Source organism: Kogia breviceps, chromosome 10 (genome assembly GCF_026419965.1).
Source record: "Kogia breviceps isolate mKogBre1 chromosome 10, mKogBre1 haplotype 1, whole genome shotgun sequence".
Taxonomy (NCBI): domain Eukaryota; kingdom Metazoa; phylum Chordata; class Mammalia; order Artiodactyla; family Physeteridae; genus Kogia; species Kogia breviceps.
This window is the reverse complement of record NC_081319.1, coordinates 97,215,522-97,228,584: the sequence shown is the minus strand read 5'-3', so window position 1 is coordinate 97,228,584 and position 13,063 is coordinate 97,215,522. Positions and strand designations below refer to the sequence as shown.

General features: G+C 44.6%; 1 protein-coding gene across 2 annotated transcripts in view; it reads left to right on the top strand.

Annotated features, from left to right (window-relative positions):
* Positions 1–2,339: 2,339 nt before the first annotated feature.
* Positions 2,340–13,063, top strand: part of RNF182 (ring finger protein 182) — a 58,733-nt gene continuing 48,009 nt past the window's right edge. The window contains exon 1 of one of the 2 annotated variants that reach the window (XM_067006738.1): positions 2,340–2,378. The gene's annotated coding sequence lies outside the window, so the exon portion shown is untranslated. Of the gene's footprint in view, positions 2,379–2,634; positions 2,693–13,063 lie in introns of those variants that run through there. The other variant, XM_067006739.1, reaches the window with a different exon arrangement.

Sequence of the window (13,063 nt, the reverse complement as noted above, 5' to 3'; positions counted from 1 at the left end):
ATAATTCTTCAATTCTTAAACTGTAGTTTCAGAGGTAACCACTATTAACAATTAGGTGTGTATTTCCCCAGACCTTTATCTATATGTATATGTCTATGTTTCTATCTACCTAGAAATTTCTGTACAGAATGGGATCAGCCCATTTCTATTGTTCTGAAGCCCCTCTTTTCTATTTAATAAGAAATCAGTATCTTTTAATGTATTTTATATATTTTGTTCTTTTTTTTTTTTTTTTTTCTGTACACGGCCTCTCACTGCTGTGGACTCTCCCGTTGCGGAGCACAGGCTCCGGACGCGCAGGCTCAGAGGCCATGGCTCACGGGCCCAGCCGCTCCGCGGCACGTGGGATCCTCCCGGACCGGGGCACGAACCCGCATTCCCTGCATAGGCAGGCGGACTCTCAACCACTGCGCCACCAGGGAATCCCTATTTTGTTCTTTTTAATGGCTGCATAGTATTACACGGTATGAGTGTGCCAATTTATTTACGCACATCACTACTGATGGACATACAAGTTGTTTCAAATTCTTGCTATTACATAATTGTTGCAATGCACACCATTGTACATCTATCATTACACACTTGTGTATTTCTGCATGACAAATTTCTGAGAATCGAGATAGCTGGGTGAAAGGGATGTACATTTTGTGTGTGTGTGTGTGTGTGTGTGTGTGTGTGTGTTACGTGGGCCTCTCACTGCTGTGGCCTCTCCCATTGCGGAGCACAGGCTCCGGACGCGCAGGCTCAGCGGTCATGGCTCACAGGCCCAGTTGCTCCGCGGCATGTGGGATCCTTCCGGACCCGGGCACGAACCCGTGTCCCCTTCACTGGCAGGCGGACTCTCAACCACTGCGCCACCAGGGAAGCCCAGGGATGTACATTTAAAATTTTGACAAATACTATTAAACTGCTTTTCAGCCTGTGGGAAAGATCTCGTCGCTTGACTTCATCTGGAAGTACCAGTGTTCCTAGTACAGGAAAATGGCCAACCGTTGTGAGGAACAAGCTGTTTCTATTCTCCACCATAAAATGAATCTTCTATTTTCATTAATTAATATGTGTAGCTTCAATTGGTAATAACATTGTGCTGCTTTATGGCTTCTCAGCTAGGTAGCAAACCCAGGAAACATCAGCTACCCTGGGGTTTTGTTATAAGTTATTGACATTCCTTTGGTGATTCACAAGTGCCAGAATATAAATGCCATGCTCCCTGGGGTCTAAGCGAGGACGTTGTACGTTTTGGGTTCAGTAACTGATCTTTCAAGAAAACATAGTATGGGGTGATGACTCACCCCGTGGTAGCTGTCCTCCAGCTCTGTCCTTTGGAGGAAGCATTACGGTGGGTGTGCTAGTACTTTGCCCTCCCTCACCAAGAATTTCCTTAGGAGACGATGCCTAGCATGTGCCAAGGTTGGCCTCACCCTTATCTTCTACCGAGCACGGTGGCCTGCAGTGCACGGTCCCGGCTTGGCACAGGGAAAGCCAGCGCTCGAGGTAGACGCTTAGCAGTCACGGCCAGGAGCTGAGCCGTGGCAGCAGCAGAGATTCACAATGCAGCCTCAAAGTCGAGTTTTAGCGTGTGAGGTTACAAGCGTACCCTGTGTTTACGAGAAAAACTGAAGCCCCCTTCCCTCTCTTTCCTCCTGGAGCCCTCCGCCCGATTTGGGTGGAGTGAGCCCAGACCCAATGAGGCGAAGCTTGGTGCGAGAGGGAGGAGGCGGCGGCGGCACGTGCGTCTTGGCAGCTCCGAGGTGGCGGCGGCAGCGGCCACGGCCACAGGAGCACCAGGACCAGTTGCTGCTCGCTTCGTCAGTTTGCACTGCTTTCTTCTCTCTTCAGTGAATTTCCATTTTGAGGGTACAGCTCCAAAGCAGAAAGGTGTGGAGGGGGCTTTGGAATGTCCAGTGTGGGAGGCCAAAGGGGGTGCCCACTACGAGGCAAAGAGGAATTGGCTCTGGCCCCCCTTCCCCTCTTGCTGGGGCGAGACCGACGCTTTGGCGACGGAGCCTGCGAGAGGGGTGTGTTTGTGGTGGTGGCGGCTCCTTGGGGGTCCTTGTCCCCTCGGAGCAGCCAGACTGCTGAGGAGAAGGGCAGGGGTCCCGGCGGCGGCCCGGCGGGTCCTGGACCCCGGGCGCCGGGGGGGGGTCCCCACTGGGCCTGGGGGCCCCGGCGGTTGCCATGGTGACGCAGGGTCGGTGGCTCCGCGCAGTGGAAACAAAGCCGCTCGCCTGCCCGCCGGCTCCTCGCCCGAGCTCCTCCTCCGCCGGCGCCGCCCTCCCCTCCCAGGCGCCGTCGCCGCCGCCGCCGGAGCGGCTCCCGGCCCCGCGCCCGCCGCCGCCGACACCGCCGCGGCCGCCGCCGCCGCCGCCGCGGGCCAGGTAAGACGAGCGCGCCCGCCGCGCGGAGGGCTCCGGCCGGGCGCCGGAGGTGGGGGTCCGTCCGCCCGCTGCCGGGAGCGGGCGCCGGGGCCCGGCTGCACCGGAGCCCCCGAGGGGCGCCTCCCCACGGAGACGGTCTCCCCGGCCGCCCCGCAACCTCGAAGGGCGCCCGGGGCACGGCGGCGGCGGCGGGCGGCAAACTTCGCGGTCGGCGCAGGGCCCGAGGCTCCTCCCGGCGCGACGGCCCTGCCGGTGCCGGCTCCGCTCGACGGCGTACGGGGCGCGGGGCTGCCCGGAGACGGCCCGGCGCGCGGGTGAGGCTGTGCGGAGAGGCGGGGGTGGTACCTGCCTGCGTTATCCTCTCTCTCTCTCTCTCTCTCCCCCTCCCTCTCTCTCCCCCTCCCTCTCGGCGTGTTATCGAGGCTTACAGAAAAAAAAAAAGATATGAAAATATTTACCTCTGGACTTTCATGTTTCCTAGTTGATTCTCTTTGAGGACGGGATGATGCTAGGGTCTCCAAGGGAACAAACGAGACTTTTTTTTAAAAAAAACAATCTCTGAAAAGTGAGCCCAGGCTTCCATGCCTGGGACGGGAGCATTTTGAGGTGCTTTTGAAGTTCGTTTGGATTTTGAACATAACCGCCTCTATCTTTGGAAGGTGTAACTAAATGGAAAAGGTAGCCCGGGTTTCCCATCCAGCAATACCAGCGTTAATAGGATCAATACTTTGTAGATTAGATACTTGGCACCGATGTCATTGCTGCTGTTTCTGGAAGGTATTGTGTTCGTGCTTTAAGGAACTGGAAAATGCCTTGCGTTTCTATGTGTGAGGAAGCAAACTAAAGCCCCTCTGAGGGCAGGTACCTGGGCGGTGTTTGCATCTGTTTATGAGTGTGATGCAGAGGGTTACGATGGCATTGCTAAGGGCATTCGGGTACTGGATGGGGAATTGCTCAAGTTATGGGTAACCTCCTCTTTTCTCAACGGCCCCAAGCCTCGCCATCATTTCGTGGTATTTAGTTTGTTGCAGACACAAAGAATGGATTAAAAATAGGATTGTGAAGACTGTTTTGTAGCTACTTAGGTATCATCTTAGGTGTACTCATGTGAAAGACGGAAAACAGTTTTCATTTTTAGAAATATAGCTGATCAATTCAGAAGGAAATGGTGTATTTGTTAATATTTTTTAAATTGGGGAGAAATGACACATTGATAACTGGAAAATAATTCAACTTATTAAATTGTATACCCAACTTAGTAAAATAATTTATAAGTTGGAAGAGGTCAGTTAGAGAACATTATATGGAAAGCAAGAAATTATGGTTTTGCTAAAAGGTATTTAACGAGAAGAAATCATTGGCAGTGATCATTTTGAATTGCAGTTAAGTTGATTAGAATTACGGATGTTAAAGCTACTTGAGGTGTCAGACATAAAGTGGTATTCCTCTTCCCTCTTTTGGGATTTCAACACCTGTTAGCTAGCTGATTGCTAGGTTTCTAAGTCTGTTAATATTTGCTAGTAATTTTTTTAAAAAATTTATTTATTATTTTTGGCTGCGTTGGGTCTTCGTTGCTGCGAACAGGCTTTCTCTAGTTGCGGCGAGTGGGAGCTACTCTTCGTTGTGGTGCAAGGGCTTCTCACTGCAGTGGCTTCTCTTGTTGTGGAGCACGGGCTCTAGGCACGCGGGCTTCAGCAGTGTGGCACGCGGGCTCAGTAGTTGTGGCTCGTGGGCTCTAGAGTGCAGGCTCAGTAGTTGTGGCACACGGGTTTAGTTGCTTCACGGCATGTGGGATCTTCCCGGACCGGGGATCGAACCCGTGTCCCCTGCGCTGGCAGATGGATTCTTTTTTTTTTTTTTGCGGTAAGCGGGCCTCTCACTGCTGTGGCCCCTCCCATTGTGGAGCACAGGCTCTGGACGCGCAGGCTCAGCGGCCGTGGCTCACGGGCCCAGCCGCTCTGCAGCATGTGGGATCCTCCCGGACCGGGGCATGAACCAGTGTCCCCTGCATCGGCAGGCGGACTCTCAACCACTGTGCCACCAAGGAAGCCTGGCAGATGGATTCTTAATCACTGCGCCACCAGGGAAGCCCTTTGCTAGTAATTTTAAGTCATGTCACTTCATTAGAAGATTGTATTGGAAACTAAAGAATTGAGTTGCAGCAATAATTTGAAGATTATTTCATAATTGGGTTTGTTGTTAAACTGAATTTTACCTGTAGAGTGATTCACAGATGTTCTGCTAAATACTCTTTGATGATGGTAATGAAATGGGACATTGATTAAAATGAAGTCTATCTGTTTTCAGAAGATAACCAGGAGAGAAAAATAAGTATTTTCTCATTTAAGCATGAAAGGCAACCAGGATATTGAATCCTGGTCCTGTCATATAGACAGAATATAGTTTCATGTTTTGTAACAAAAATAATCATTTTTGTGTTCTTTCTAAGGCACCAAGAGTACAGCTTTATTCACATCTCTGTTTGCAAATCCAACATTCAAGTGAAAGTATTCTGGACCTGCTTTTCAGCCACATGGGCGCCTCACTATGAGTTCTAGTTCTAGTGGCACTTAGTTTGTATTCTGAAGAAAGGAGATAGCCAAAGTTAATTCAGCACAATAAGGACTCATGTTTTGCCTTTGCTGCTAGCTCACACAAGGCATAGGATTCAAAGTAGTTTGGCATCTTTAAAGCTGTATCACTTTCTGCCAAAAAACTAAAGTCAGTAAACATCAGCAATAAACAGGCATGTATTGCAAGCACCGCTTTGTTCTAGTGGTTTATTTACACAAGCTCTGAAGCAGGAAATGAAGCTTTTGTCAGTGAAGTGAAAAACAACAAATTGGCATGCTTATATATGTTACTAGCATCATGAGGTATGTGCATAACCAAATAATGAAAGCAAAAAGTGCTGTGATATCCACAGTACCTTCTTAGGAAATGCAAATGGGAGTGTGGTGTACGTCCTTGGTTGAGACTGGCCACCTGGTGAAAGTAGGGAACAGCACACAGCATCCTCAGGTGTAAAATAGCAATTGTCACTCTTGCTCATTCACAGTAATTGGAGTCTTCTGCAATTCTAGCCTTCAGAGTCTTAAAATTAGAAAAGTCTTAATTTTGTAAAATTATTTTATAATTTTGTAAAGTCATAGTTTTATAAAGTCTTAATTTAATGATTTAAAAAACCACCCTGGTCCTAATTTTTGGTTTACGTTGTAAAATTTGGTCTGATAATTAAAACCACAGCCATTGTTCTACCTGAAGAATTATGTAACTGCACTTACCAAGCAGGTCCAAAGAGATAAAAAGAGCCAAGGCATGTTCTTGTTTAAGTAGGATTAACCTTGTACTTGTGCCATTGAAAGTCATTTGTTTGTAACCATATGAGCCTGCGTGGACAGTGTTAGGCCACTGAAGCCTTTGTTGGCTGTTTCTGGGTCAGTGTTCTCTAGCAATTTCTAGCACTGTGGTAATGCGACGACTGCTTGGTAATTTAGCATGTTGTACAATGTGTTGTAGCGTTTGTAAAAGCACATTTCTGAAAAAGTGATAGTTTTTAAACAATGATTTCTTCATTACCAAAACACTTAGGTTTGGATTTGTGGCTCGGGAGAATAATGTTAGTTAGCCCCGTGACCTCGGGGAAAAAATGCTATAAATGTAAGGTATTGTCAACTGACCTGCTGTGTGTGGTGGGTATTGATCATAAACCACTGTGCTGAGAAAAGGCATGGGAAACCCATGCTGGTGGTGATATGAAGGGGTGTTTCGTGCCGTGGATTATTAGTAGAGATTGACGGAGGTTGTAAAAAACATTTGTGGGCCCATACTTCATTTTTTTGTGCCCTCAGTTAAAATGAGGATAAGCTCTCTTAAGCCATTTTATAAACCACTTTACAAAATGGGAAACACATATATTTATACAGTCTAGCACAGAATTGGAGTGTTATAAACGTAGTTCGAGGTCAGTGATTGATTTCCATATGTGCCAGTTCTTTGTAGCAATTATATAGTTTTAGACATCAGTCAGCAAATGTTTATCAAGTGTTTCCTTCTCTTTATTCCGTATCACTTGATAAAGTCATCTGAGCTCTTATGGTTGAGGACTTACTTGTTTTCCAACTATTATGATTATTCTTTTATTGTATGTGGAACTCATTACATACAATACCCAAATATTCTCCATTGGCCTAGTTTTCAGCCTTCCTTTTCTTATGCGGAAAAGTTACCAGTTAATTCTTTTTTTTTTTTTTTTTTGTGGTACGCGGCCCTCTCACCGTTGCGGCCTCTCCCGTTGCGGAGCACAGGCTTCGGACGCACAGGTCCAGCAGCCACGGCTCACGGGCCCAGCCGCTCCGCGGCACGTGAGATCTTCCCGGACCAGGGCAAGAACCCGTGTTCCCTGCATCGGCAGGCGGATTCTCAACCACTGCGCCACCAGGGAAGCCCTACCAGTTAATTCTTAATGCTATTTAAGTAATTTTATATCCCCAGGGATTTTAGAAAATATGAGTTGGTAAATTTGCTATTCAATTAGAAAAATATTAGAAACTTAGTTTATAATGGTGTGTATTTAAAAAAAACCCACAACACATGTTATAATCCTTAATTTCACATTTCGGACATGTACAGAAGTTGTATGGTGGGTAGGAAAATTTGGGATCCTGTTAGGTGACCAAGTGCTCATTTCCCTAACTGCCTGGAATTAGATCTCTGCTTCTTTACCTCATAATCAGTTGAAATGAAAGCCAAAGAACCTCCAAGTGGAGGCTTCAGTGAGTTAAAAAGTGTTCGAAAGGGAGATTAATACACACTGAGACCCCCGCCGGGCTTGGAGTGAAGGGAAGGGGAGGAAAAAGATGGATGGCACTGACCACCTCTTCAACACCTTATGGTTCAAGATCCTGAAGCAATTCCCCACGGGCTGTTTACATGGTTTCCAGAGACTGCTGCCACAGAGGTGCTGTTCTGGTCACTTACCCCTGCTTTTTCTCCCGACTGAGTAAAAAGTGACTCCCCTGAATTGCGGTGCAAGTGCACTTTGACTATTATAAACCACAAATTAGGGCATAAGAATAAAGATTTTCGACACAGATATATAATCTCATTGGTCAGGGCGAACAGTTAGATAATCAAGACAGTAATGGAGCTGTAAAATAAAACTGTGTGTTTGTCCCACACATTTGGTGTGTTCAAACGAGAAGTTGTTGCTCTGAGTATCCATCCATTATGAACTGTCTTCCCTCTATGATAACCAAAGTCGTTCAAGGGAGACGTGGCATTTTACACAATTTTATCACTACGTGTTGTGTCAGGCATAGTTGTATTGAAGAATAGATGCTTACTAGACTCTTGAATGGTAAACCTCTAATGAAAGGTTTCTGTGTGGTCTTATCTGGCATTCCGTCTTGTTTCATATAGTTTCCTCCGACCCTGGTTAGTATGATTGCAGTTCCATCTTTTTTCTATCAATCAAACCCTTGCTAGTGCTTCCTAATAGAAACTGTGTTCTAAACACTTTACAAATATTAATTTATTTAATCCTCTTAAGAACTCTATGAAGTAGGTACTACTGTGATTCCCCATTTTCAGAAGGAGGAAACTGATACGATCAGTAAAGTCAGTATTGAGGGCCTTAAAAATGTCAATTTTAGGGTCTTAGGAAAGTGACTCAAATTTCTTAGAGTAGTATTACTTCAGTTATCCCAGTTTCAAAATGTATCATTAGGGCACTATACAATTACTTTGAGCTTTTAGTTATTTGAAGTACAACATTAGAAATCAAATACCATAATTTCATTTTCAATTTATTTGGATCCCTGAAGGTCATATCTTAAAAGGTTATATATAAAAAGCATAAAAAACACTAGCTAGCTTAATTTTATACTAGCAGTTATGCATAAACTTTTGATTATTCTAGTCAAAGAGAGCAAAAAATGGATCTTTAAAAATCATTTACGTTTGTCTTCATAATGCTTTTAGTATTTTACCTTCTAACCTCCGTCCCCCTTATAAGCTCATGTTCTCACTGTCTCCATAGAAGAGTGATTAAGTGTTTTAATTTCAGGGGGCTTTTCTTATTTAAGCTATATGAAAAGTAAGATTAAATAAGAAACAGGTGTCCATAAAAGCAAGTAATGAAATATAATTCATATTATATGAAGGTGAGGTTTTTGTGTAGAAGGAGGGGGAGAACGTTTCCCCTGAAACCTATTTTTAGAATTAAAAACAAAATGAAAAGGATTTATCTTCTCTCTCCTGAATTTGTTTTATTTTGTACTGTGCCCTGGATTCAGCATTAACCCCCAAAAGGGCCATATGAGATGTTATAGGATGAAAAGAAATGCAATGAAAAGTAGCGCAATAAATGTCACATGCCTCAGGCTGGACTTCTTTGAGGGTCAGAGCAGTCTGTTCTCTGTCACTGCCGGAGAGTTCCTTGTCTTAGGAAGCTGGAGGCCTGCAGTGTATGGGGATGAGAATGAAGTCAGAAGCCTTGAAAACTGTTCTCATTTGGGTCACTCCCTTGTACGTCATGGTTTTTTCCTGGAATTCCTACTGCAGACCTTTCTTGATAGCTACTGGGAAAAAAAGAGGAATGGAGAGACTTTTAGTTAAAATCTTAACAGCATGTAAAAGCTCACTTTTTTGAACAATTAGTTATTTTTGTCGATGTGAGCTTTTTTTCAGGTTCAAGGGCAATCTGAGAGTCAGTAAAGCATGGTGGTTAAGAGCATGCATTTTGAAGCCAGGCAGCCTGGCTTCAAAATGAATGCTGGCTGTCCTACCATCTAGCTGTATGACCTTGGGGCAGCTACTTAATCGTGCTGTGCCATCCTTTCTTGACTATGAAATGGGGAGAATAATATCACTTACTTCATTGGGTTGTGAGGATTAAGCGAATAAATATTTGTAAAGTCTTAATTATTAGCTATTAAGAGTACATTTTGTCTACAGAAAGGACAACTGATATTTGATGTTTTTACAGGTAAAAATAAAAATTGAGTTTCCTTTAGGCCTCTAAGTTCCAACTTACTTATCTTCTTCTTCTGCTTATAGATCTGGTGATTGTGAGCCATCACCTTCACTTTCTGTGATGAAACTTTAGTTCAAATCGAACAGATTGAGTGCCTTAAACTATCAGTCTCATTGATAAACTCAGTTAAATTTAAACCCTTAAATATTTTCAATTGTGTATATAAATTTAATATATTTGATTTTCTTTTTAAACAAATCAGATGCTTAGTGGGCAAATGTATGACTCACATGAGTGAAACCTTTCCAAATACTTAGCTCAAGTTCCTTTGACTGTTCCATCACTTACAAAATTAATATTTTATAGACGTAGCCAAATCCTCTTAAACATTTCAATCTAAATAAATCATGTGCCTAAATATAGCACACATTTTAAACGAGAATCACAGGGCTAATCTATCAGTTTATGTCAGATTCTTTTAAACATTAAAAACATAAGAATTATGCACAAACTGTTCCAATTAATATAAAACATATTTCTAAACTTTTCTAAAAAGTATTAACGTGAGTCTGATTTCCTTCATCATGTCTATAAACTCTAAACCTTCTCTAGATTGGAAAGGCACTTACCCATTGGAAAGAAGTTTATTATCTCGGGTAAGCTGGAGGTACCATTTTAGGTGAACTTTCATTATCATACCATTCCACACTGATTTCAAGTTACTGCTTGACTGTTTTTCATTAAAATATGGCTCCTTATTGATCACAGATTTAAGGCTTAGATGCTGCACTTGGGCTACACACATCCTGGATAATTCTTCCTGTGACCTTGAATGACAGGCTCCACCCTCTTTTGTAGTCACCATGACAACAGGTGACTCCAAATTGTGCTCTTCAGATAGTACTGGTGTTTTAATCCTTAGACCAGTGCTGTCCAATATGTAATTTTAGGTTTCAGGTAGCCCTATTTAAAAAGTAATTTTTAACAATAGATTTTACTCAACCCAACATATGCAAAATATCATTGTAATTTCAACATGTAACAATATAAAAATTATTAACAAGATTTTTGACATGCTTGTTAATTTTTTCATGAAATCTGCCATGTATTTTACACTTACACAATTTCTCAATTTAGATGCTAAATTTCCACCAGTTACAATGAAGTGTAGTCCTGCGCAAATGGTAAAGTTGTAGTTGATGGAAAAATATTTGACATTGCTTCAATTTCTAAATTTAAATTAATTAAAATTAAATAAAGTTAAAATTTCTTTTCCATAGTTGCACTAGCTGTAGTTCACACGCTCAGCGGCCACATGTGGCTTGTGGCTACCGTATTGACGAGTGCAGAGCCCCAAACTGGATTCAGATTTGCTTCTCACCTAATTTTTCCTGTCAGCTCCAGACTAAGCCCCACTGCTGTTTCAGGTATCTTCTTCTACTCCGTTGGATTCTTCATTTCTCCAGCTCACAGCAATTTTAATGGCATCCGATTGGCTTGAAAGGCATTTTAGTGTCATTTCATGGAAGCCCAATTTCAACTCTTTCTATTTTTACAACTGGTTTCTCAGACAGTTTTTTCACTGGTTCATATACAGCAGTGGTAGTAGTTTCAAAGGAGATGCACTGTTTCATCATACGCAGTTGGCCAAGTAGAGAGAAATGTTAAGACTTAAATGTAACCCATGTGTTACGTGGTTACATGTAACCCAAGTGGGTTACATGTTACAGTCCAAGTGGCTGATTCTGGCAGCCCTCCTCCTTTTTCCTATCTGCTCACTCTCCTGCCATCCTCAGCAACCATCTCGCATCTTCTTCTCTCCCCTCAAACACGTGCCCCCTCTCGCCTCCTTGCCCTCTGCCGATGACCTTGCTTCTAGAGAACTTCCACAGGCTTCTACCACTGCGTCTTCAGTCTCACCTGCTTCTGCATGCATGCCTACTACCGTCTCCCCGAGGGACCCCAAGTGGCTGAGCTCCTTCCTAAACCCTCCTCCTCCGCTTGTGCGTTGTGGACCTTCCCCTCTTGCCCACTCACAGATAATGGTCTTTTTCTCTATCATCAGTTTCCCCCCACTATTGGATCATTTCCATCAGTTTATATACCGTAATATTATAAACTTTAATAATTTAAGCTCACCTTAAAAAAACCCCACAAACACAATACTTCCTTAACCCCATTCTTCTGCAGCTTCAACACCATTTCTCTGCTCTCCTTTAGAGCAAAACGTCCTGTAAGAGTTGCTCTTTGCTGTTTCTCTCCTCCCATCCTTGAATCTATCCCAGTTAGAGGCGCACACCCAGCATTCCACTGAAAGTGCTTCAAAGTGACCTTGCCAAATCCGGAATCAGTTCCCAATCTTCATCTTACCCAGCCTCTCAGTAGCATTTGAGAGTTGATCAGTGCCTTCTTCTTGCAAGACTTCCTTCACTTGGTGTATACATTCACTGGTGCTTTAGTCATGCTGCATTACAAACCAACCCTAAGAACTCAGTAGCTCACATTTAATTTTGCATTCATAGGTCTCCTAGGTAGGCTGCATTTCAATTGATCTAGGTTGGGCTGAGTTGGGTGGCCCTGCTCCAGTCTGTGGATTAGGTTCGGATCTGCTCCTTGGGTATTTGTTCTGGGCCTTAGGCAGAGGAGACTACGCAGGGTCTGCTCTTGTCATGGAAGATCACTGGGGTCCCACAGTGAAGTCAAGCCACACAAGCACACCGAAGGTCTCTTCTGTCATCTTGTCCACTAATGTTCCTGTTGGCCCAAGAAACTCACTTAGCCCGGCCTGACACTGGCAGGCAGGGACGCCACTCCGTCCACAGTTGGGAAGGGAAGGGGAGTGAATATTTGCTGAACGGTCATTCAGAACATCACATGTAGCTTGCAGGACACCTTTCTTTCTTGCTTCTCTGCCCGTCTCACTGGCTTTACAGCTGAGTGTCCTTTGGCGGTTTCTGCAGATTTCTCGAAGCCTTGTAGGACCTTCAGATCTAGTCTTTGGAGTCCTTCCTTTCTTTGTCTACCCCAGTTTTCTAGGTATCTCATCTTATCGCACAGCTTTTTTTTTGCGGTACGCGGGCCTCTCACCGTCGTGGCCCCTCCCGTTGCGGAGCACAGGCTCCGGACGCGCAGGCTCGGCGGCCACGGCTCACGGGCCCAGCCGCTCCGCGGCACGTGGGATCCTCCCGGACCGGGGCACGAACCCGCGTCCCCTGCATCGGCAGGCGGACTCTCAACCGCTGTGCCACCAGGGAAGCCCTCGCAGAGCTTTAATATCATCTTACCTGGTGATGAATCCCCAATTCTTATCTTCAGTAGAAAATTCTTCCCTTCCTTTCACGCTCATGTGTCCACTTGACATTTCGACTTGGATGGCTAAATAGGCATCTCAAACTCAACAGGTCCAAGAATGTACTCCCGAGTCCCTGTGCCAGCACTGCCCCAACCTGCTCCTCCCACAGCTTCTCCCAACTTAGTAAATTGCATCTTCGTTCTTTCAGTTGCCTTGACCCTAACTTTGGAGTCACCCTTGACTTCTCCCTTTTCCCTTCCGACGTTAAATTGAATCCATTAGTGAATTTGTTGACCTTGCCTTCAGATTTGATCATTTGTCACCACTTCCACCACCCACAGTACAGTACAGTCTGCTACCATTTCTCTTTTGTTTTACCTCAGGTACCTTCTAATTGGTTTGCTGGCCTCTGCCCTT